A 27,296-nucleotide genomic window follows, 5' to 3' on the forward strand; every position below is an offset into this window, starting at 1 on the left:
TGATGTATGTGTAGCTTCTTTATACACATTTGTAGTACAAAAACCTGCGTTCCCACTTCTAGGTGACCTTGATGTGTGCATAATATGAATAAAATAAAACTTGCCAAACAATTGCCTGTAATATACTAAACCAAGCTGGTCCGATCTGTGTCTCCCAGATATTGTGGAACTACAAGTGCCAGCATACAAGTCAAACGTTACCCAAACCTGAGTTAGTTTATTACTATGTTACGCATGGTTTACAGGGCATGCTGACCTTTGTAGTTCTCCAACAGCTGGAGGAAAGTCACAGTTAACGGGAGTCTTTATTAGTATGCTGGTTTTGGCTGGCATTTGTAGTTCCCCAACCTCTTGAGGGCCGCCACTAGTTGTCCTTGCCTGAACCGGTTTATGAATGCTTTGCCTTTGTCTGGCATGGCATGCAAGCGTTTGTGGTTCCACAATACACGGAGAGCCACAGGTTGTCTGAGCCTGATCTAGTTTATCAGTACTGTGTTTTCCACTCCAGACTCCACCCTCTCTCTCACCCAAAATTGAGACGTTCCCTTGCAGGACTTGTCTTTCCCATGACACTGGAGCCGACAATCAGCCCCAGGCCACGTCAGTGCACTCTGTTGAGAAAACAATTCTTCCAACTGAATGGAGATATTATAGCTTCTTTATGGAGACAGGGTAACGTGGCTTGAAACAGACAGAATGACAGATGCACAGCAGCTTTTAAAGAACGGCACCATGGACTGAATGCTAAATGTACCATACAATAAGTACCAAAGCAGGCAGCGGATTCTCAGTCATTTCTAGATAAACTTTGATTTTCCCAGCAAGTGAAAGACTTCAGCAGCTTCAGCTGGTTCCCAAGTCATGCTGACTGTGAAATGTTACCGCGAGGCAGGCACTAACTCAGCTTATAAATTGGTCTGATTATGCCTGTATTATGGTTGCTAGGGAGATAGGGAGACTGTAAGGAAAGTCTGCAGTGATGCATCGCTTCTGTGTGAAGCCTTTGAAATTCATCTTTTGTTGAGTATAGCACTGAACATTCTATATAGAACAAGTTCCTACCAAATGTGGGACCCAGTGGCAAATGCAAGATTTCTAGAGGGGAGTTTCCAAATGCAATCCACAATCTCCCACTCTGTGGAACATGGAATACAGTATTGATATTTAACATAATATATGACCTATAGTGTAGGCTGCATCAAACATATTTAAATAATATAAGTAAGATAAGTAATTAGGAAAAGGTTAAACATACTACAATAAATGAATACATAAAAATAATAGAACCAGTACTGCACTTTCTATGCAAACATTCTCCCACCTCATGGTTAGGCTCCTGTCTCTTCTTCCCGGTAGCTACTCTCTGGTCCAGTGCACTCATTGAGGACTCAGGAACACACACACAGCAAATTTGGTAGAAGCTGCGACCACTGGGCATGTGCAGCAGCTCTGCTCTGTTCCTTACACTGCATGATGTGGTGGCAGCTCTAGTAATCGTATTTTATATCATTGCTATTGTTGTTATAATGTGAGCCACTTGCCAAGAGTTGGGCAACCAGAACCCACCCCTGCGTTTGCCTATGGGACCAAATATGAGTGTAACAGGCACAGCGTTAATAAAACATTAAATTAATCTCTGCAGAGGGTCATTGCCACAGTTTTCTTATACTTTTAAATGTACGACGCTGTCCTATTGATATTGCTCTAAAATCAGTTTAATGTTGATTTGATAACATGAGGCCTGATTCATACAGTAGTTGTATTGCACAGCTGTAGGTAAGTGGCTGTGCAATACTGTACACCTAATATACAAATGTCGCAGGAGGCATCTGAAGAAAAATGCAGCCTTCTTTCTGCATCGTAGATCTGAGTTTTGTGTCCAAAGACGCTGCATCGGATCACCATTGCAACCATCAGTTTCGATGGCCATATTCATTGCCTATTTGAGTATGTCTACTATTACGCAGAATGGGCGATAGATCTTGTCTGTCGTGGCCAGGAGGTCTGCATCCAAAGTTACAGACCCTGGCCTGGCCATGCCTACAAAATGGGTTGACTCGCCCTCATTTTGTAAAATGGTCCCTGCCCTACCCCCAAACGTCTGCAGCTTGTCAATCATTGGGGTACAGCGTGCAATGAATCAGGGCCTGTTCTGCACATGCTCAGTGCACCCACCATCGTAGTTGTATGCAAACTATTGGATTTGCGTCCAACTATGAATCATGCCCATTGTGTGGGCGGGGCCACTGGGTTTGCAAGTAACTTGCACAGAAATATGATCTCGCTCTCTTGTGTGATGAATATGTGTTCAGTCTGTGTTGTGGGCAACAGTCAGTTAAGCAGTGATAACACCAAGCACTTATGGGATGTTCAGTAAGTTCTGCGGACGGATTTTGTGTGGTTTTGCCCTGCGCATGCTGTGGAGCCGGGGGTACACTTAACTGGTGTCTCTGGGTGGAACTTGTGTATGCATAAATTACAGTGGCTTTCAGGCAGATCTAATACACCACGGATAGAGCAAATGTGCACTGATAATAATGATGACGGTGAAATTAAGCATATGGGTGAATATCCGCATTTAGGGGGACATTTACTAAGCAGTGATAAGAGCAGCGGAGAAGTGAGCCAGTGGAGAAGTTGCCCCATCAACCAATCAGCAGCTCTGTATAATTTTATAGTATGCACATTATTGATGTTACTTCAGTGCTGATTGGTTGCCATGGGCAACTTCTCCATTGGCTCACTTCTCCACTCTTATCACTGCTTAGTAAATGTCCCCCTTAGTTCTGTGCACGCAATGCAGGTGCAATTATGGCCGACTTGTGTTTAACTCTGCATTGGCCCATTCTAGCATACAGCTCTGGACAAGGCGACAAGCCTACTGAGTCCTGGGAAAGCAGAGATAGTCTTTCCTGCTGCTCTAGCTCTTTAGCAATTGGGGTCAGAGTAGTATGTGCCAAGCCCTGAATGGAGGAGCGCAACACATGCTCCTCTGATCCATGGTGCTTAGGGGACTATTTATTAACATTATTTTAGTATCACTCCAATGTATTAAAGGACATTTGGAGCAATTTTCATGAAAAACTGCTCCAAACCCTTTAATTTGCTATTCTTTTTTTTTTTAGTAACCCACATCGCATTCAATATACTTATAGGGGGAAATGCGATATGGCCAAAATTACTAAAAATAAAGAAATGTAAAAAAATACTGCAGTGTGCCCTTTGATAATCTCGCAAAGCTCAGGCTGGCGAGATCACAGGGCAGCACTGCGATAGGGTGGCATTTGCCCAGCTTTCTCTGCCCCTGGCAGAGAAAGCTGTGCTGGACCCGGCTCCAGTGATCAGCTATAGCTGGTCAAAGTGTAAAAAGAAAAAAAAAAGAAAAGAAACCCACCATACTCACCTGTCCAGGGAGCCGGTGTCCGCTGTCCCGGTGTGCGCTGCAGGGCGCCGGGTCCCCCATATGCTGCGCTGTGATCCCGGTGCAGTAAAGTGATGCTGAAAAGCGGCAGCACACTTTACAGCAATGGGGGTCATCGCAGCATACAGTATCCGGCGCCCATCAGCAGGAGCAGCGTGGACCAGCTCACTGGTAAGTCTAAAATCCTGCAGGGTGGCGCAGTGCTGGGGGGACGCCGAGGTGGCGGCGATGTCGGTGGGGACGGCGCATGCACAGCAGGACGTCTGGGTATTTTTTGCAAAAATCTAAAAAAAACTTTTTTTCACGCTGTCATTATGGGGTATTGTGTGTAGAATTTGAGGGAAAAAATTAATTTATTCCATTTTGGAGCAAGGCTGTAACATTACAAAATGTGGAAAAAGGGAAGCGTTGTGAATACTTTCTGGATGCACTGTATATACTGAACTTTCTGCATATCGAAGATATCTTTTAGGAAATTAAGAATTTGATCGTAAATAAATAAAATTAAATTAATTACATTAAAATAAATTGAAATTAAAATTAAATAAATAAAATCTAAAATATTGTATTTTTTTATTTTTCTTTGCCTTAATCATCTTTTTGTGTACTGAAATCTTGAGCCCTGCCTAATGCGTCTTTTTTTTTAAATAATATTTTTTTAAATATTTTGTCCCCCCAGTATATACATCCAAGGTCGGCTGCTGCTCCGTCCAGATATTTCGGTGCAACATTTTGGCCTAAACTGGATGCAAACAATATTGTGAGCTGTGAGGTGTTCAGAATAGTCTGGAAATTAGTGGAAATTAATGTTATTGAGGTTAATAATACTGTAGGGAAAGAAAACCATTCTGTTATTTTAGCTGTTTTTATGATATTTATCCAAAATACGAAGGAGATATAGATCCAAAACCAAAACACAAAACCCGAAAAATGGCCCGATGCACACCCCTAAAAAAACTGATGCACAGAGTAGCAAGTGTAAGAAAAGTTGGTGGGCACACTGGTATGTGTGATAAAAGCTGGTGGGCACACTGGCATGTGTGAGAAAAGCTGGTGGGCACACTGGTATGTGTGAGAAAAGTTGGTGGGCACACTGGTATGTGTGAGAAAAGCTGGTGGGCACACAGGCATGTGTGAGAAAAGCTGGTGGGCACACTGGCATGTGTGAGAAAAGCTGGTGGGCACACTGGCATGTGTGAGAAAAGCTGGTGGGCACACTGGCATGTGTGAGGAAAGCTGGTGGGCACACTGGCATGTGTGAGAAAAGCTGGTGGACAGATGGACATGTGTGAGAAAAGCTGGTGGGCACACTGGCATGTGTGAGAAAAGCTGGTGGGCACACTGGCATGTGTGAGAAAAGCTGGTGGGCACACTGGTATGTGTGAGAAAAGCTGGTGGGCAGATGTACATGTGTGAGAAAAGCTGGTGGGCACACTGGCATGTGTGAGAAAAGTTGGTGGGCACACTGGCATGTGTGAGAAAAGCTGGTGGGCACACTGGCATGTGTGAGAAAAGCTGGTGGGCAGATGGACATGTGTGAGAAAAGCTGGTGGGCACACTGGTATGTGTGAGAAAAGCTGGTGGGCAGATGTACATGTGTGAGAAAAGCTGGTGGGCACACTGGCATGTGTGAGAAAAGTTGGTGGGCACACTGGCATGTGTGAGAAAAGCTGGTGGGCACACTGGCATGTGTGAGAAAAGCTGGTGGGCACACTGGTATGTGTGAGAAAAGCTGGTGGGCAGATGTACATGTGTGAGAAAAGCTGGTGGGCACACTGGCATGTGTGAGAAAAGTTGGTGGGCACACTGGCATGTGTGAGAAAAGCTGGTGGGCACACTGGCATGTGTGAGAAAAGCTGGTGGGCAGATGGACATGTGTGAGAAAAGCTGGTGGGCACACAGGCATGTGTGAGAAAAGCTGGTGGGCACACTGGTATGTGAGAAAAGCTGGTGGGTACACTGGTATGTGTGAGAAAAGCTGGTGGGCAGATGTACATGTGTGAGAAAAGCTGGTGGGCACACTGGCATGTGTGAGAAAAGCTGGAGGGCACACAGGCATGTGTGAGAAAAGCTGGTGGGCACACAGGCATGTGTGAGAAAAGCTGGTGGGCACACTGGCATGTGTGAGAAAAGCTGGTGGGCAGATGGACATGTGTGAGAAAAGCTGGTGGGCAGATGGACATGTGTGAGAAAAGCTGGTGGGCACACTGGCATGTGTGAGAAAAGCTGGTGGGCACACTGGTATGTGAGAAAAGCTGGTGGGCACACTGGTATGTGTGAGAAAAGCTGGTGGGCAGATGTACATGTGTGAGAAAAGCTGGTGGGCACACTGGCATGTGTGAGAAAAGCTGGTGGGCACACTGGCATGTGTGAGAAAAGCTGGTGGGCTCACTGGCATGTGTGAGAAAAGCTGGTGGGCACACAGGCATGTGTGAGAAAATCTGGTGGGCACACTGGTATGTGTGAGAAAAGCTGGTGGGCAGATGTACATGTGTGAGAAAAGCTGGTGGGCACACTGGCATGTGTGAGAAATGTTGGTGGGCACACTGGCATGTGTGAGAAAAGCTGGTGGACTCACTGGCATGTGTGAGAAAAGCTGGTGGGCAGATGGACATGTGTGAGAAAAGCTGGTGGGCACACAGGCATGTGTGAGAAAAGCTGGTGGGCACACTGGTATGTGAGAAAAGCTGGTGGGCACACTGGTATGTGTGAGAAAAGCTGGTGGGCAGATGTACATGTGTGAGAAAAGCTGGTGGGCACACTGGCATGTGTGAGAAAAGCTGGTGGGCACACTGGCATGTGTGAGAAAAGCTGGTGGGCACACTGGCATGTGTGAGAAAAGCTGGTGGGCACACTGGCATGTGTGAGAAAAGCTGGTGGGCAGATGGACATGTGTGAGAAAAGCTGGTGGGCACACAGGCATGTGTGAGAAAAGCTGGTGGGCACACTGGCATGTGTGAGAAAAGTTGGTGGGCACACTGGCATGTGTGAGAAATGCTGGTGGGCACACTGGTATGTGAGAAAAGCTGGTGGGCACACTGGTATGTGTGAGAAAAGCTGGTGGGCAGATGTACATGTGTGAGAAAAGCTGGTGGGCACACTGGCATGTGTGAGAAAAGCTGGTGGGCACACTCATATGTGTGAGAAAAGCTGGTGGGCACACTGGCATGTGTGAGAAAAGCTGGTGGGCACACTCATATGTGTGAGAAAAGCTGGTGGGCACACTGGCATGTGTGAGAAAAGCTGGTGGGCACACTGGCATGTGTGAGAAAAGCTGGTGGGCACACTCGTATGTGTGAGAAAAGCTGGTGGGCTCACTGGCATGTGTGAGAAAATCTGGTGGGCACACTGGCATATGTCAGAAAATCTGGTGGGCACACTGGCATGTGTCAGAAAATCTGGTGGGCACACTGGCATGTGTCAGAAAAGCTGGTGGGCAGACTGGCATGTGTGAGAAAAGCTGGTGGGCACACTGGTATGTGTGAGAAAAGCTGGTGGGCACACTGGTATGTGTGAGAAAAGCTGGTGGGCAGATGTAAATGTGTGAGAAAAGCTGGTGGGCACACTGGCATGTGTGAGAAAAGTTGGTGGGCACACTGGCATGTGTGATAAAAGCTGGTGGGCACACTGGCATGTGTGAGAAAAGCTGGTGGGCAGATGGACATGTGTGAGAAAAGCTGGTGGGCACACAGACATGTGTGAGAAAAGCTGGTGGGCACACTGGTATGTGAGAAAAGCTGGTGGGCACACTCGTATGTGTGAGAAAAGCTGGTGGGCAGATGTACATGTGTGAGAAAAGCTGGTGGGCACACTGGCATGTGTGAGAAAAGCTGGTGGGCACACTGGCATGTGTGAGAAAAGCTGGTGGGCACACAGGCATGTGTGAGAAAAGCTGGTGGGCACACTGGTATGTGAGAAAAGCTGGTGGGCACACTGGTATGTGTGAGAAAAGCTGGTGGGCAGATGTACATGTGTGAGAAAAGCTGGTGGGCACACTGGCATGTGTGAGAAAAGCTGGGGGGCACACTGGCATGTGTGAGAAAAGCTGGTGGGCACACTGGCATGTGTGAGAAAGCTGGTGGGCACACTGCCATGTGTGAGAAAAGCTGGTGGGCACACTGGCATGTGTGAGAAAAGCTGGTGGGCAGATGGACATGTGTGAGAAAAGCTGGTGGGCACACAGGCATGTGTGAGAAAAGCTGGTGGGCACACTGGTATGTGAGAAAAGCTGGTGGGCACACTGGTATGTGTGAGAAAAGCTGGTGGGCAGATGTAAATGTGTGAGAAAAGCTGGTGGGCACACTGGCATGTGTGAGAAAAGTTGGTGGGCACACTGGCATGTGTGAGAAAAGCTGGTGGGCACACTGGCATGTGTGAGAAAAGCTGGTGGGCAGATGGACATGTGTGAGAAAAGCTGGTGGGCACACAGGCATGTGTGAGAAAAGCTGGTGGGCACACTGGTATGTGAGAAAAGCTGGTGGGCACACTGGTATGTGTGAGAAAAGCTGGTGGGCAGATGTACATGTGTGAGAAAAGCTGGTGGGCACACTGGCATGTGTGAGAAAAGCTGGTGGGCACACTGGCATGTGTGAGAAAAGCTGGTGGGCACACTGGCATGTGTGAGAAAAGCTGGTGGGCAGATGGACATGTGTGGGCACACTCATATGTGTGAGAAAAGCTGGTGGGCACAATGGCATGTGTGAGAAAAGCTGGTGGGCACACTGGCATGTGTGAGAAAAGCTGGTGGGCACACTCGTATGTATGAGAAAAGCTGGTGGGCACACTGGCATGTGTGAGACAATCTGATGGGCACACTGGCATGTGTCAGAAAAGCTGGTGGGCACACTGGCATATGTCAGAAAAGCTGGTGGGCACACTGGCATGTGTCAGAAAAGCTGGTGGGCACACTGGCATGTGTCATAAAATCTAGTGGGCACACTGGTATGTGTCAGAAAAGCTGGTGGGCACACTGGCATGTGTCAGAAAAGCTGGTGGGCACACTGGCATGTGTGAGAAAAGCTGGTGGGCAGATGGACATGTGTGAGAAAAGCTGGTGGGCACACAGGCATGTGTGAGAAAAGCTGGTGGGCACACTGGTATGTGAGAAAAGCTGGTGGGCACACTGGTATGTGTGAGAAAAGCTGGTGGGCAGGTGTACATGTGTGAGAAAAGCTGGTGGGCACACTGGCATGTGTGAGAAAAGCTGGTGGGCACATTGGCATGTGTGAGAAAAGCTGGTGGGCACACTGGCATGTGTGAGAAAAGCTGGTGGGCACACTGGCATGTGTGAGAAAAGCTGGTGAGCACATTGGTATGTGTGAGAAAAGCTGGTGGGCAGATGTACATGTGTGAGAAAAGCTGGTGGGCACACTGGCATGTGTGAGAAAAGTTGGTGGGCACACTGGCATGTGTGAGAAAAGCTGGTGGGCACACTGGTATGTGTGAGAAAAGCTGGTGGGCAGATGGACATGTGTGAGAAAAGCTGGTGGGCACACAGGCACGTGTGAGAAAAGCTGGTGGGCACACTGGTATGTGAGAAACGCTGGTGGGCACACTGGTATGTGTGAGAAAAGCTGGTGGGCAGATGTACATGTGTGAGAAAAGCTAGTGGGCACACTGGCATGTGTGAGAAAAGCTGGTGGGCACACAGGCATGTGTGAGAAAAGCTGGTGGGCACACTGGCATGTGTGAGAAAAGCTGGTGGGCACACTGGCATGTGTGAGAAAAGCTGGTGGGCAGATGGACATGTGTGAGAAAAGCTGGTGGGCACACAGGAAATGTGTGAGAAAAGCTGGTGGGCACACTGGCATGTGTGAGAAAAGCTGGTGGGCACACTGGCATGTGTGAGAAAAGCTGGTGGGCACACTGGCATGTGTGAGAAAAGCTGGTGGGCACACTGGTATGTGAGAAAAGCTGGTGGGCACACTGGCATGTGTGAGAAAAGCTGGTGGGCAGATGTACATGTGTGAGAAAAGCTGGTGAGCACACTGGCATGTGTGAGAAAAGCTGGTGGGCACACTCATATGTGTGAGAAAAGCTGGTGGGCACACAGGCATGTGTGAGAAAAGCTGGTGGGCACACTGGCATGTGTGAGAAAATCTGGTGGGCACACTGGCATGTGTCAGAAAATCTGGTGGGCACACTGGCATGTGTCAGAAAAGCTGGTGGGCACACTGGCATGTGTCAGAAAAGCTGGTGGGCACACTGGCATGTGTCAGAAAAGCTGGTGGGCACACTGGCATGTGTGAGAAAAGCTGGTGGGCACACTGGCATGTGTGAGAAATGCTGGTGGGCACACTGGCATGTGTGAGAAAAGCTGGTGGGCACACCAAACCATCCTGCCATAGATTAATGCAGGTAGCAGGCTTTTAGGGGACACCACATTGCTCATTACCACAAATTTACAGCTACTAATAATTTATTTAAAACAATTACAATATCAACTTGCATGTTGGTAAATATTGTTGTCAAAGAAACTTTCTTGACCTTGGTATGAGTGTCGGGCTGGGATCTCATATTCTATTTTGCCATTCAAGTGTGTGAAAACTTTATATGTGGTAGTTATTTGTTGTCGGTGCCGCGTTACCAGCGGCCGGGATCCCGGCGGTCAGCATCCCGACACCGGGATCTCGGCCACAGAATGCTGGCAGTGGGGATGAGCAGAACAAAGCCTCTTTAAGGGTCACTGCTCAGTATTCACACCAAACAGCAGATTGACCAGTGTTTAAGAGTTAAAGGTCCACTAACACAGTTAATCCAATTCCAAGGGCTCTTAATCTATGACTGTTGTAAAGGGGTGCTGGTCATCCATAACATCGCTATGAAATTGCATGCAGCACAGCATAGAGATTTTAACATCGGCTCACAAACCTTCCCCATGCACACATTGCAGAATTGCAGACCAAGAAGAAAATTTGGTATAAGCAACTCCGGCAGCGTCTGGTCGTCGCTTTGCGACCAGGTGATTGCGTACTTCCACTCCCCATCCGCTGCTCCCTTAGTTACTGGGGATGCTCGTGAGCTTCCGTTCCCCCGGCCGCCGGCTTCCTAGCATCCAGGGATGCTGGCCTGTGCGGCAGAAGGGGATTGCACTAGAGCACAGGTTCTCAAACTCGGTCCTCAGGACCCCACACAGTGCATGTTTTGCAGGTCTCCTCACAGAATTGCAAGTGAAATAATTAGCTCCACCTGTGGACCTTTTAAAATGTGTCAGAGAGTAATTAATACACCTGTGCACCTGCTGGGTTACCTGCAAAACATGCACTGTGTGGGGTCCTGAGGACCGAGTTTGAGAACCCCTGCACTAGAGACCTGTGGACGTGTAGCGGGACAGCTGCACTAAGTTGATAATTGCGAGGAGGCTTGGCTGTGCCTGTTGGGTGATTGGCTCATGCTCCCTTTATATTCTATTTCTACCTCTCACTCTTTGCTGGTCATAGTTCTGGGTCGCAGCGAGAGCCCTCGTCTCTCTGTGCTAATTTTAGTTTGTGGGATATTCCCTCCGTTTTCAGCATTGTCTATCTCCTTGTTCTGTTACGTAATCTTTTGTGCTGTGTGTCTCAGTGTATTGCTCTTTCTCATTCTTATTGAACCCTTATCTCTCTCTGATATGCCTGTCGTATTTCTCTGGTTTATCTTACATCTTCGCACCTCCGCAAATTCACCCTCTTCCTCTTCAGTATTTTCTAGTCTTTTTCTTTCATCTTTTCTGTGTCGTTTCCCTTACCGGCATTGATTCAGGTCACTCGGGGTTGAGCTCGTACGACCACCAGTGGCGTAACTCCTGGTGGCATCCCAGTACCGGTAGGCAAGTTCTGCCTAATGGGAAAAGCAGTTATTATAGCCAAGAAGTCCTGCTGATGAGTTCTACGAGTCTCAACCTTAGGTGTACAAAGGTCACTGCACAGAAGATCTTCGGCAAGCCGCTCCTTCTTTGAAAGAAGATTCTACAGTCGTAACATTTAGGACCAGCCAAAAAGGATTTAGGAGGAGGCTTTTACAGACAGCGTTGGTGGAGTCAAGATGGATCCTTCTTCACAGAATCTAGCTCATGTCTTGGCTAATCAGATCCAGGAACTTACACAGAATTTCCAGGAGCTTTCCGTTAAGGTGACCTCTCAGGAACAGACTATCAAACAGGGATTTGCCTTTCATGGGTGTAAAGAGACGAAAGTTATTTTACCTGGTCGGTTTTCAGGAGACAGAAAACAATTCTTTAATTTTCATGAGAGTTGTAAGTAGTATTTCAGTCTCAGACCAGAATCTTCTGGTACAGAAAGTCAGTGAGTCAAGATTGGGATTTCTTTACTTCGAGGGGATCCTCAAACCTGGGCATTCGGTCTGCCTGCTGGGTCTGAGGTGCTCTTTTCAGTTGACTCTTTCTTTTCAGCTATGGGTCTTTTATATGATGACCCAGATTGAGTGACCTCGGCTGAGGCTCATCTTCACTCCATAAGACAGGGCCGTGGAACCGCAGAATCATATTGCTCGGAATTCAGAAGATGGGCAGTGGATTACAGATGGAATGATGCTGCTCTTCAGAGCCAGTTCCGCATCGGTCTATCTCAGCAGATTAAAGACTGTCTAGTGTAGTATTCACCTGCCAAGTCGTTAGATGCCCTTATGAAGCTAGCCATTGGGGTCAACCATTGTTTTCGGGAGCAGAAACATGAGAAAAAAACATGAGAAACATGAGAAAAAAACTAAATTCTGACCCTAATGCTCTCTCAAACTACCGCCCTATCTCTCAGCTCCCTTGTCTCTCTAAGCTACTTGAGAGACTTGCCTACACTCGACTCACACACTTTCTTAACTCATACACTTTATTGGACACACTTCAGTCAGGCTTCCATTCCCAACACTCCACAGAGACAGCACTGACTAAAGTGGTTAATGATTTGGTAACTACGAAGTCTAAAGGCCATTACTCACTACTTATTCTTATAGATCTATTTGCTGTATTTGACACTGTAGACCACTCTCTTCTCATACAGACACTACAATCCCTAGGTCTTAAAGACACAGCCCTTTCTTGGTTCCTATCCTACCTATCTAATTCCTCCTTCAGTGTTCGCTTCTCTGAATCTACCTCCTCTTCGCTACCTCTTTCAGTTGGAGTACCGCAAGGCTCAGTCTTGGGTCCTCTGATTTTCTCTATCTATACCTCATCTCTTGGTAAACTAATCAGCTCTTTTGGGTTTCAGTATCATCTGTACGCAGATGATACTCAAATCTACCTATCCTCCCCTGACTTGTCCCTATCTGTTCTGGACCGTGTCACTGAATGCCTTTCTGCCATTTCATCCTGGATGACATCTCGCCACCTCAAACTTAATATTTCTAAGACAGAGTTAATTATATTTCCACCGGCCAATAGTAGGTACCAACCTGATATCTCTCTCACTGTTGAAAACTCGACTATCTACCCTACCCCACAAGCTCGCTGCCTAGGTGTCATCCTTGACTCTGATCTGTCCTTTGTTCCTCACATTCAATCTGTCTCAAGATCATGTTACATGCATCTAAAAAACATATCCAAAATACGACCATACCTTACACAAGACACTGCTAAAACTCTAATCCAAACTCTCATTATCTCCCGCATTGATTATTGCAATAGTCTCCTAACTGGTCTTCCCAAAATGAGACTCTCACCACTACAATCCATTCTGAATGCAGCGGCGAGGCTTATCTTCCTCGCTAGACGTTCATCGTCTGCAGATCCACTCTGTCAGTCCCTCCATTGGTTACCTGTATTCTACCGCATTCAATATAAAATACTTTTACTCACACACAAGGCCATTAACCAAACTACACCAACAAACATCACTTCGCTTATCTCAAAATATCTCCCAACCCGACCTCTTCGCTCTTCACAAGACCTGCATCTCTCATCCACACTCATTACTCGCTCCCACTCACGATTGCAGGACTTTCATCGGGCTGCACCCACTCTGTGGAATGCCCTACCACGCACAATAAGACTCTCCTCTAGTCTCCAAACCTTCAAGCGTTCCCTGAAAACTCACCTCTTTAGGCAAGCATATCAAATTCCATAACCGCCCACATAACTTTCATAAACCTTCCTATCAAATTGCATCCACTCTGTACAGTCCACACATATCCTCACGTCTTCTCATTCTTCATTTTCCCTTCCTCTGGAACCTGGTTCATCATTGCCGTATGACCATATCATACAGCCCACCAAGAACCTTTGCAATCTGGTGGACAACTATGCAATAGATAGCACCTTTCCTTGTGTATACATGCCTATTTCCCTATAGATTGTAAGCTTGCGAGCAGGGCCTTCCTACCTCTATGACTGTTTTTTATCACCCAGTTTGTTATATCATTGTTATTTCCAGTTGTAAAGCGCAACGGAATTTGCTGCGCTATATAAGAAACTGTTAATAAATATTAATAATAAATAATAAATAAGGAGTTTGGTGAGCTTCCTGCTAGCTCTTGCAGTCCAGATGTTCTGGGGATCACTCTGAACCCATGCAGCTTGAGGGTACTTGGTTAACCTCTGATGAAAGATGAAGATAGAGCCGGTCCAAAGGTCTTTGTATGTATTGTGGGGAACAAGGCCATTTTGTGTGTGTTTGCCCCAAAAGACCAGTAAAAGACAGAGCCTTAGTGAGGTTAGAGGCATTCACTTGGGTATTTTTACCATTACACCCTCAAATTCTATCCTAATGCCTGTTGAATTTACCTTTGGTGGCAAGAAGGTTTTGGTTCTAGCTTTCTTGGACTGTGGAGCTGCAGGGAATTTTTGGACACCACGTTCTTTAAATATACCTGCAGTACCTTTCGAAACGTTTGTTTTTGTGTGTGGACTTGACGTCAACTCTTTAACCTATGGGAAAATCTCTTTTCGAACCCCGCCTTCTTTCTGTGGGCATTCGTCATACCAAGAAATTAAGTTTTTCCCTTATTCATTGTCCTCTTGCTCCAGTAGTTCTCGACTTGCCTTGGTGGAGAAAACACAACCGTGTGGTGGACTGGAAGTCTGGGGAGATCACTCGTTGGAACTCAGGGCCCGATTCAGACTTGATCGCTTTCGTGTGATTTCACAGGGCGGACAATTATCGATTGACTGCACATGCATATGGGTCGTAATGCGCATGTGCAAGGCCAAACCGCAAAAGAATCCAGCAAATTTTTTGATCGCTAGGCATACACAAGTTGATTGACAGGAAGCAGACATTTGGGGGTGGTAACTGGCCGTTTTCTGGGAGTGACAGGAAAAATGCAGGCATTCCCAGGTGTTTTCAGGGAGGGTGTGCGACGTCAGCTCCTGCCCCGAACAGCCTGTTGCTATCACACTGTAGGAGGAAGTCCTGGGCTACACACAGACTGGAAAAAACATTCGATGGTGAGTGAGTTGTGAACGGATTTGCAGCTGACCGCCATACGCAGAGATTTTCACAAGGCGTACGCGGACTTGCACGGGGCGGGTATTCACTCTAGTTGGGCAGAGACTATGTGATCGCAAACCTCTGCAAATACGCAGAGCAGCGATCAGGTCTGAATTGGGCCCTCAGAATGTGAATCTAGTTGTCCAGGTCCCTCTCAAGAATCTCCCTGAACCGTATCATGCCTTTTAAGATGTGTTTTATAAAAAAAGAGGCTGACACCCTTCCTCCGCATCATGAGTTTGATTGCCGGATCAATCTCATCCCGGATACAAAAATACCAAATGGAAGGTTGTATGACTTATCCATTCCTGAGTCTCAAGCCATGGACCAGTACATCCAGAGAATTTAGCTAAAGTATTTATCCTCCCTTCTAGGTCTCCAGTAGGGCAGGTTTCTTCTTTGTCGCCATAAAGGATGGATCTGTAAATCCCTGTATAGATTATAGGGCATTAAATAAGATCACAATAAAGAATTCTTATCCTTTACCTCTCATCTCTGTTTTATTTGATCAGCTGTGAGAAGCAGTGATTTTCTCCAATATTGATTTGAGAGGGGCTTACAACCTTGTGTGGATCCGCGAAGGTGACAAGTGGAAGACAGCTTTTAATACCCATTCTGGGCATTACGGGTACCTTATTATACCATTCAAATTGTCAAACGCTCCAGCTGTCTTCCAGGATTTAATCAATGAAGTCCTCAGGGAGTTTCTTGGCCAATTTGTCATTGTGTACTTAGATGACATTCCCATCTATTCTAAGTCCTTGTCTGAACATCGAGATCATGTGAAGATGGTTCTCTAGAGACTTTGGGAGCATAAGTTGTATGCAAAGTTGGAGAAATGCGAGTTTGAGAAGACAGAGGTGTCCTTTTTGGGGTACGTTATCTCACCTAGAGGTTTTTCAATGGACCCGAAGAAGGTCCAAGGAATTCTGGAATGGGCCCGTCCTACAAACCTTAAGGCAGTCCAGCGTTTCCTTGGATTCTCCAACTATTATAGGCACTTCATTCGTTCCTTTTCTTCTATTGTCGCCCCCATTGTAGACCTCACTAGGAAAGGAGCAGATGTCCAGCATTGGTCACCACAGGCGTTGTTGGCCTTTGAAAGACTGAAAAATGCATTTGCTTTACCACCAATTCTTCATCATCCAAACCCAGAATTGCCCTTTCTAGTTGAGGTGGAGGCTTTGGATGTTGGAGCTGGAGCTGTTCATAGAGCTGCTTCCATTGTATTGGTTCTCAAAACAACCAAAAGAGCCTGGTTTTGTGTAGAGTTCCACAATATATGACATCACCATGTCTTAAACATATGCCCTGCTCTGTATTGATGCTTTATTGGAAGTGTCGGCCAAAGTAATTTACTTGTCTACTATTGATTTGAGTAATAGATATTGGCAGATTCCATGGATACCAGAGGCTCAGGAATGGTCAAAATTTTACAACTTATTCAGCCTGTAGCAGTATTAGATCATGCTATTTCAGATAAAGAACCTTCTCGTCAACTTCCAGTGCCTGCTCAACCACCTACTGAAAGGCTTACAAGATTGCTATTCTCACTAGGACAGCACTGGCTTTTACATATAGACCTGGCATGGCTATTTATTACATGTAGGACCAGTATTTGTGAAGTTCTGACAATCTAAGTAGATAAGTATCAGAGAGTCATAAATACAGTACATAGAGCATTGTGTGTGTATGAAATCTGAGACTGGTCCTATCCCACAACAAACAGAGGGACGCTACATGTTTTTGTCTCTGGCTTTAACAGTAATGCCAACCACCTGAGAAACCTCGCTAAGACAACTCCCAAAAGTAGTAAAGGCTTGATGGAATGGGACTATAACAAAAACTGTTAACCAGACAGGTTAACCTGAAGGGCAGGAGAACCCTGCAGCTTATTTGAGCCTAAAGCTACTAAGATGAGAGCTGGGGTATGTCTATTTGGCTATTGTATGGACTGTAAAGCGCTTGTATTTGTATGGCTGGAAAATCACTTTGGTGACTGACCACAATCCTTCAAAGTGGCTTCAGCACATCTAAAGGGGAAAATAGCATACTGTTGTGGTGGAACCTTGAGCTTTAGATTTATGACTTATATTTTCTACCAGCAGGGAAAGGTCCACCACAACGCCAATGTACTTGGCAGGAAGAGCAGGACCCTCCTAGTAATGACTGGAAACCACTGACACTGTGGAACCAGGAGCAAAATTGAAGGGCTGCATGGACATGTACAGTACATACTGTATTCCTCAGTATATATGTAGCTATTTATAAATTGAGGCAGAAATGTAGTTATTTCAACGTCTGCATCCAGCCATTATTTTGGAGTTGTTTCCAATATAGTCTAATAGAAGACAGCAAATATGACTAGGCAGTGTGGTTGCACGGTGGTGAGGAGCGCTGCCTCACAGCACTAGGCTCATGAGTTCAAGTCAGAGCCATATCTGGGTGGAGTTGTTGTTAGGTAACATCTTAAATAAACTATTTTACTGCAAAAATGTGTCTGCAAGTAGTTTTTTTATTAGCTCTGAAATAATCATTTGGATAAAAGCGATGTTATAAATAAGTCATGTCCATTTCAGTCACCAGAACGAAACTCAAGCAAGTAATTATGGGATAGTCAGGAACAACACCTGAGAGAGTGAGATGGGATCTTAAGTACCATCAACCAAGCATTAGTTGAGAGACTTTCTTGTGAAAGAATCATAATTGTTGTTGTTTGTGAAAAGTGTAGGTGAAAATGAGGAAATCAGCCTGCACCCCAAAAATGACTAACATAGGATAACACTATAGAAGAGTATTAGAGGGCACATTACATAGATTTGGGTTCAGGTGTCCCAGGGGATCTGAACCAAATCCCAAAATGTTTACCTTAAAATAGGAATTTTCCCCAACTTTGCACTTGCTCAGAGTATGTGAACTGAAATTTGCTGTAAGATTATCACGATAAATTATTGCTGCTAATTGAATATGGGTTTTTCGCGATTTGCAGTAAAATCACAGTTTTGCGTTCGAAAACGGGTTCTAGTGGCTAAATGAATACCCTCTATGTTTAATAAGAAATCTGCATGTTTATATAGAAATATACAAAATTTTTTAGTGACAAAGGGTCAACATTTCAAAGTGATACGTGGATTAGGGACTGAGATAGGATTTTTTTTTTCCACATACACCTCACATCTACAACTTTTTAGGTCAGGTGTATATTTATCATTTAGACTTACCTAAGTACTGATTTAATAAAACTAAACATACAGGTATGTTGCATAAAGACCCTGCCCGATGGAAAAAATCTGAATGCATATTCAAATTCAGCACAAAAAATACATTTAGATTCAGTTTATTTAGTTCCTGTGAAAGAAAAAAAGTTTATTTTTGTAGACCAGTGTTATTTAACATAGATAACCATAGAAAACCATAGAAACTCCCGGATTTACTAGTAAGTATCAGGTCCAATGGTAAACCTAGCCAAAAAATAGACCTACCTGTGGCAGACAAGTTGGTGTGAAGCACTGCACAGGTCACTGTGATCTGTGCAGCTTTTGTTTTATTAATAATGAGCTGTCACTTGCAGCAGTTCCCAAACTGACCAATCAGTGCGGCCCCATTCAGTCCTATGGAGAGTGTCCTTGTGTGACCTCTCATTCACGACGGGGCTCCGGGAGGTTCAGTAGCTGCCTTGTTTTGTTTTTCCACAAGATTTGGGGATGCTACATCAGAGCCGGCCTTAACCAATATGATGCCCTAGGGAAGATTTTGTCTGGTGCCCCCTAGCAGGGCCACTAGTTCCGTCTCTGACCCTGCAACCCTTTCCCAGCACCCCCCCCCCCCCCCCCCTTAGCCCTCATTTTGGTGTTCCAACACGCTATAATTTAAATAGGAACAGTGCACACATTAGGGCGCACAGCCTAAAAAGGGGTGTGTTCTTGCTGGGAAGGGGCATGGACGCACAATTTTACCCCCAATTCAAATAACGCCACACAGTAGTGCAACGTTATTCACATTTTATCATGTGATAGTGTCCCTTATTCATGCTACACCACACCATATTGCTCTTTATTCACATTAGACCACACAGTAGTTCCCTTTCTATATGTTATGCCACACAGTAGAGCACCTTACACATTATGCCACTTTATGGTTTCCAGGAATACACTGTAACGTAGCATTTCGTATGTAGATATAGCCACAGTCACACACAGAATATAGGCATGCTGCATATCATTTTAATCAGCAGAAGCAGTTTATGCCCCTAGGCATAGCAGATGCCCTAGGCATTTGCCTAGTTTGCCTATGCCTAGGGCTGGCTCTGTGCTACATGGACCGAACAGGATGTGAATCCTGACATTTTGTGAGTAATCAATGGGTGAATTTGTTAAAACAATTTTACTACTTTCAAAGGATATTCATAAAACAAAACTTCACAATCTGCAGAAACGGATAATCCAGCAAGGTTTTAGACAGAAAATATACAATGGACATTGCCTTCAGACTTCTATTGACGGTAAAATCCTAGGTTTTTTTAGACCGCAATCCAATGTCAATGGGGCTCATTCAGACCTGATCACTCGCTAGCATTTTTTGCAGCGCTGTGATCAGGTCAGAACTGCACATGCGTATGCACCGCAATGCGCAGGCGCGTCGCATGGGTACAAAGCGGATCGTTGCTGTGCGATGGGTTTTATGAAGAATCCATTCGCACATCCGATTACAAGGAGATTGACAGGAAGAAGGCGTTTGTGGGTGACATCTGACCGTTTTCAGGGAGTGGTTGGAAAAACGCAGGCGTGTCCAATCGTTTGCAGGGCGGGTGTCTGACGTCAATTCCGGCCCCGGACAGGCTGAAGTGATTGCTGCGGCTGAGTAAATTCTGGGCAACTCAGAAACTGCACAAAGTTTTTTTGTACCGCTCGGCTGCACATGCGATCGCACACTTGCACAGCTAAAATAGACTCCCCGGTGGGCGGCGACTTTGCGAACGCAGGACTGCAAAAACCAGATAGCGAGCGTTCAGGTCTGAATGACTGTACTTTCACCTTATGCTGCATGCAAGGGTTTGTGTATCCTGTGGCCTCAGCGACAGTATAGAAGAGGAAAATAGGAAGGGATCCATTAAAGAAACCTTGACGTGCCTGCATAACATCTGTAGAACGTGAGTTTGGGGTACGCATCACCCCCATACTACTAATAACTTTAAAAGATACCTTTATACGATTATTTTGTTTTATATCTATGTAAGTTCGGTACGTTCTAGATCTAGCATCACCTCCTCATTTCCTGCACACCTTTCTGATAGCCATATATCGAACGTATTACACTATTGGGGTTTCTATACCCTTCTGCTCTTCTCCTTTGTGAGGGTCCGTGTATCCTGTGGCCTCGGCAATAACACGGAAGGGGGTGAACAGGAAATAATCTGTTAAAGAAACCTTGATGTGCCTGTGCAATATATGCAGAACGTGAGTTTGGGGTACGCATTACCCTCTTTTTTCATCAGCACTTTTGAAAAGATACCTTTATATGAGCAACCCGCTTATTTTGACGTAAGTTGGGTATGTTCCTGATATAATATCGATTTCTTAGTTCTACATACATCATCCTGATAATCATATATTGAACGTATTACACCATCGGGGTTTCTGTACCCCTTTTTCTGCCCTTCTCTGTTTTATGAGTGGCGATTGAAAAGGGAAAGAAGAGTGAGGGAACCCACGACACATAAGGAGGAGAAAGATAACTTTATGAACAGTTCGTGCACACTGCACATGTGAGTACGGTGCGTACCCGTATACGACCTACATCTATCAATCACCACCCATATAGACTTAAATATACCACTCTGCCTGAATCATTTGAACTGTTGGAAGCTGCTCCCCCTTGTGTTTGGGACTTTATAACAGCCGTGTGAAAAGTGACCATTATTTTACATTCTAAAACTGGCGGATAGCGCAGTAGAAGGCGAACCATTGTATTGTTTGTGATTGTTCTTTTTGGAGATAGAGGGACATCTCCTCGGACGCCTTCACCGCAGCTGTCTGTGGGCGCAGTAGATACTCACCCTTGTGTCATGACCTCCTATGTCTATTGGATTGCAATAGCAAAATCGATACTTAGTAAATTTACCCCCGTATCTCTTGGGGAGTAGACATAAAAGGTTATGCACCATATTCATTGACATAAAGGTTGTGGACAAGAAATCGTGCACAGAATATAATGTAAACATGTATATGCACAATATAACTTTTCAAGGTGCAGCCTTACTCATACTTGCGGTTTCATCAAACAATTATACATCTATTAAACATCAGGTGTAAGATAACAATTCTCCTGAATATAAACTATCAAAATCAACTAAAAGATACTACCTTGTACCACTAATATAATACTCAAATGCTACGATATATAATATAAACTGCATTGAGATTTGTGCATGTGTAGAACGTCCAAATGCTTTGTTTCCCAGTTATGTGGCACAAAAATGAATTACACCAATTAGATATTTCACCAGAAAAAAATACCAAAACAAAATATAATATAATATATAGTGTATTAGTTAAAATGTATTATAATTTCCGTATCTATAATAGGTGCAGGGTGTGTAGGGCACAAGGACATCTGTTTCCAGGGTGCCCCACACCACTCACCTTCCACCTGTAAAGTATAATTATCTCTAGAAAGTCTGTAAACAAGGTAAACAAGAAAAAGGAAAAGCCAAAATGGTTCATAACCTTTTATGTCTACTCCCCAAGTGCTCCATATTTCCGAAAACTGGCACATGCACAGTAGACTCTGAAACAGTGCCACAGTCTACTCACCTGCACCGGGCGCTAGAGAAGGAGGAGCCCACATGAAGCTTGTCTATCTTCTATAAGCCCTCCCCCAGACTCCTATTGGCTAGTTTCACAGGAGTCTGGGGGCGGGCTCAGGGGCGTCACTTACTTCAGTGACACCTGGTGCGGTGCCTAGTAAAGGGATGGGGCTTCATGAGTAAGGAGCATGGATTGTGGGTGGGGCGTGGCTTCTCGTCCCGATCCCTGTTTTTCGTTACTCAGTGGGTTTGGGAGATGCGGGCTGCCCCCGGGGAATGCTGTGGCTGCAGTCCCGATTCTTACACAGTGACAGGAGCCGAGTCCTGCACATAATGTTATAGAGCAGCACCCAGCTCCTGTCACTGAGCAGGAGCCAGCATTTTAGTGTCACCCCTCGGCAGGGGAAACCTGGGTGTGGCCCGCATCCCCCCCCCCGCGCGTGACACAGCTAGGCCGGCTTATAGAAGACAGACAAGCTGAAGACAGACAAGCTGAGTCCTGTGCTGCAGCAGGTCAATGAAACACAGTGGCACCGCTGTTCCCCGGGCAAGGCAGCCAGCGCATATATTACATATAACATTGCATGTATGTTTATATGTGCTGACCGGCTCCCCCCTGCAATGTGTGGTCAGTGCTGCAGCCCAGGGGCAGTGGCTGCCACTGCATCTCCCCCTGAGACTGACAGTATCTCAATCATTCCCCCCCCCCCCCTCGATTAGCCTGACACAATACTTATTAACTTTACATTGAAACGAATAAAGTATTGAACCTACGGCAAGCTCCCCGTATCTTGTTTAAATCCTATATTTATTTTCAAGAGGCCATGAAATGAAAAGAGAGACAGAAATAAAGAGGAGAAAGTATCACAATGTAGACAAACAGAACAGCCACTTATCATTACCAAATTCCCAGGGCTACTCGACCCTCTAAAGTTTCAGACACCGAGTCTCCCAGCGTGTTAAGTACTTCAGCTCAGCATAGCCCAGCACGTTCAGGACAGAACAGGAGGGGTGACTTCACATCAGGACAAAATAGTATAGTTTTCAAAATAGGCGATAGAAAACATTGGCAGCGTTTTATCAATCCACAAAAAAATTTAGTTTTTTTTTTTCTTGACATTCCGTGACACTCTCTACACACTACTTTGAACAACTAATCTGGTATTTGGCAGATAATTATGTACACAACTTCAGAGGGGCTCAGATCTGCAAGAAAAGCTGTATAAGAAATCCCCCAGAATAGGCTTCTCTATTTTTGTGGCAGCCCATTGTGCAAAAAAATGTCATCTATGTTTGCACAGGGAAGCACAGAAAATGAAACGTACAGAAAATACCCTTGTTCTAGCTGTTTGCTCTCTAGCACTTCAGAATCCAGATTAAAATCTGGGCACATAGAGGTTCAAGTGAGGTCCTGGGACTGTCTTTTGAGAAAAGTTGCCTAGAAAAAAAATAATTTGCAAATGAAGAACGAATGCTGAAAAGCGACAGCAATTTGTATAAAGAAAACATTATATTAAACATTAAACTCTAGAGCTTACATATGTGCTGGAACGCACAGGAATGCGGTTACAGGTCTTCTTTTCACCGCATACTCTTCTACGATTAAATATAATTTTATGTGTCCACACAATGTATATTGTACGTTTATGAATTACACTTCCTTTATATTTTTTTTTACATTTTTCATTTACTAATTGAGCATTTTAACATAATTACCAAAAAACAGCCAATGTTTTTAATTATTTTGCATTGTGGTTAAGTTTATTACTGTCAAAGTCGAAAAATATTGCAGTACACACATCACGTACAAACTACACACAGATGGCCTCTGTGCACGTACTTGCTCTGCTGTGCGTGCGCATATTCGCAATTGCGTATGGTCGCTCCCGCGGTCCTGCGTATTAGCGCGTGGTATGAGTATTTACGGTAGAGTTTGTGAACGCATGGAAGGCTATCAAAATTATTACATATTTAATCCAAATAGTGCACAATGTACACATAGTTTCCCTGCACCACATCAGAAAGTAACAGCAGTTTAAATGGTATCAGAACAAAGGGATTCACCTTTACAGGATAGGAGGGGACAGAACAAGGTTATAAGGTGGTGTTTGGTATCCAGCTGAAGGGTATTTTAAGGGTAACATTCCGGTGTTGGTTTGAGAAAGATTGCATGTTCCTGCGGATAGTTATGTGCAGGAGCAGAATATAGATATAAACTGTTTTTACTGTACATTATGTATGCGGCGGAAATCCAGAGGAGATCACCCACAAGAGCAGTTGGGAAAGACATCGCCTACCTATTCAAACCGACCTATGACCTCTCCTGTACTGTAAATGTGCATCCCTGTGTCCAATGGACAAAGAGATTACAGTATCTATTGTATTGCTTTTTGGAATAATTGTATAAAGAGAGCCTGCAGCAGGCCTGGTCAGACACAAGACTCACAACGTTATCTATCAGATGACGGAGGACCAGACTGGGTAGCGCGGCGAATCCACTTTGTATGTAACATTGACTGTAGCCATTATTCTGTTGTATTGTATTGTTTATATTGTAACCCCCTTTCAGCAATAATATGCTGTGGTGTCGGAACCCAGTGGTTTAGCCACAGACTGGTGTCGTGTCTTTCTTTCCCTGCTAAGGTTTATAGTGTAATAGCATCACACTGCATTGCTGCATAAGGTTTAAAGTGTAATAGCATCACACTGCATTGCTGCATAAGGTTTAAAGTGTAATAACATCACACGGCATTGCTGCATAAGGTTTAAAGTGTATTAGTAACGCATCACATTGCTGTATAAGGTTTAAAGTGTGTTCATTGGGTGTGTACGCGCTGTGTGTACTATGTACCGTCAGCACGGCGTTTTACGCTAAGTCCGTACACAGCACGGGACTTTGTACGCTAATAGCGTACAAAGTACGTAGAGTATGTATTAAGTACAGCGGCCGCAGCGGCTCCATGATAAAGTGTATTTAAGGTGTGTTTAAGGTATAGCTTTCATTCCTGCATATAAAACGGCATTGTCAATTGGGGGCTCTCACGGGATATCAAGTTCTTAATGATGCACTGTACATTACAAACGTGGCTGTAATTGACCGGCTCCAATGGACGCATTGAGAAGCTGATGAAAATGACATCCACGTTAATGTATTGTTGTGGTATCAGTAAGCCGCTGATATGAAATTCAAGGGACAATGCGTTTCTCATAATATTTAAGATGCTAAAATGTATTTTTATTGTTGCAAAACAAGGTTCAAATAAGTCATATTGTGTTTGATTCAGATTGGATTGTTTATCTGTTAAGAAGGTTTAAAAGTACATTTAAAAGTTGCTGCATAGCCTTGATATAGTTTTTATTTTTAACTCAGGCCTAAAATAACTTCTGGTGCTTGTATGATGTGTGATTTCTTTGTGACAAAGGAAGCTGCATGGTCTGTCCTCCATTTTGGACTAACCACATGGCCTGTCCACCATTTTGTGTAACCCTCATGGATGTGGAAGGGGGAGGAGCAGCGGCGATTTTGGGAAGGTCATTTTCTAAATGGCTGATTTTCAGTCTGCTTAGAATAATCAGCTTTCCTTGGTTACATGAAACACGATTTATGTGTTACCAATGCATTTATTTAACCCATGCCATAGTCAATTACGAATAGTTTCAATGGGGCCTAGTGAAAGTTAATAGTGAGATGAATACTTGATGTAAGAATTACACACAGATATAAACAAAGTTTTTTTTTTCTTTTACCTCTAGGATTTAGTTAACTCTGCTTGCTATAAGATAGCCATTGAAATGCAAATTAACATGTGTAACTGCTTTTTCCTAGCAGTAAAAAAAACACCTTTACAGGCAGCCAAAAGCACATAGCATTGATATGCAAATTAGAAGCACTGAATGGGTAAATGAGTCCCATAGGAGACCAGTGAATGGTACATATATATAATATTATAATTATGTGTGTGTTTATATCAATGTATGTTCTGCAAGATGGCTATCCAATCTGAATCATATCATTTAAATTATTGATCATTGCTAGATTCATATAGATCTGTGTGAAACCGAATACATTTGTTGCTATATAGTTAAGACAAAGAAAATAATAATAATAAATGTTTAAGGAAGTAAATGTAAAAGACACAAAATGCAGGTCTGGCCCAGTCATAATAGGGTTTATACAGAAAGAATGTGTGTTGTGTTAAGTGAGCAATTATAGTTGGTATTGCTCACATTTATAGAAGTTGTGGGATTTGTTTAATTGCGGACGTACGGTTTTGTACACGTGTCTCGGACAAAGTACGGAACTGCACACATGGCGTAAGAGACACGCACGGTAGCGTGTTTATGCAAATTGCGTAAGAAGTACGGTTGCTAAGTACAAATTACACAATAGTTCGTTTAGTTTAAAGGCGGGACAGTAGCCACGCTACAATAGCACCAAACTACCCGGTTTCTAAAGAAATTTAATATAAAAACAAAATTTAGTATAAATAATTTTTTTAATTGCCTCTGGGGGTAAAGCTGCCAACTTGAATGAATCCTAATTTTCTGTACAGAAAAACCAAGTATACCTGAGTGAGCAAACGTAGGAGTTAGTGAAATTCGAACCCAGTAATTCGGGATCCCGTCGTTCGGTACATCAAGTGAGTGGAGGCTTGGTGGCGTGAGAAGGCTGACTCACGTTAGTATAAGGTTTAATACGCAAATCGTGAGGTGATTTGTAGAGGAGCGTGATAGTGCATTGTATTGCGAAGTATTGAAGTTAAAAGTTTTTTTTTTGTATTATGCTCCGGACTGAGGGTCCCAGTTTGTATAACGACCCGTGGTCGTACGGCAGATAAGTAACAAGTACCTATATGCTGTGCGATTGGACCGCGCGTTCGTGGGTGCGATAGATAGCGCAACTTGATACCCTTTTTACGAGCTTTTGCGTAAAATCGCGGTATCATTAGCGCTGCATAGAGCATACGCAAGCGTAATTTGTGTATAACAAGTGCATAGGGAGTTTTCGGTGGTTTCTCTCAGGAAAGTCTCCAACGGCCGACACTTTACTGGAAATGGTAAGTTATTCCTAAAAACTTCCAGTAAATATAGGTCAGATAGGGCCCTAGGTTGGGTACATTGCCTTTGCTATTGACAGTGTATGATAGTACTGGCCAACGTGGGCGGTGAGTGGGTGAAAGCGCTCTAAGAACTTTCACCGTCTATTCGTATTGTGCATTGGGGATTGCGTTAAAGGAAAAAGCCCGTGATGGGATCCAATTGCACAAGCAGTGGACGTTTTGTAACCAGGGTTCAGGTTGAAGAGCCACGGCCCATGGGGTCAGCGAGGTTTGTTATGTGTGGGAAATATGGTCCACACACGGAAGGCTTTTTGTCTGAATGGGTACGTATGACTAACAAGGATAGGGTACCATTCCCTAGGGTGGGCAGCTTTGAACCAAAGGCACTGCAGAATGTAGGCAGTAAAATATGTCTTCTTAAATCCAGAAAATAAAGGATTAGACATACAGATTGTTTAAATTTATGGCAACAGGAGGGGGATATACAAAGAGAATTAGCTCGCGCAGCAGGTTACAAACCTAGCGGGAAAATAATGGCGACCGCACCACCACCACTACCGTATATTGCGGGGGAGAAGATGGCTACAGTC

Source organism: Pseudophryne corroboree, chromosome 1, assembly GCF_028390025.1.
Source record: "Pseudophryne corroboree isolate aPseCor3 chromosome 1, aPseCor3.hap2, whole genome shotgun sequence".
Classification (NCBI taxonomy): domain Eukaryota; kingdom Metazoa; phylum Chordata; class Amphibia; order Anura; family Myobatrachidae; genus Pseudophryne; species Pseudophryne corroboree.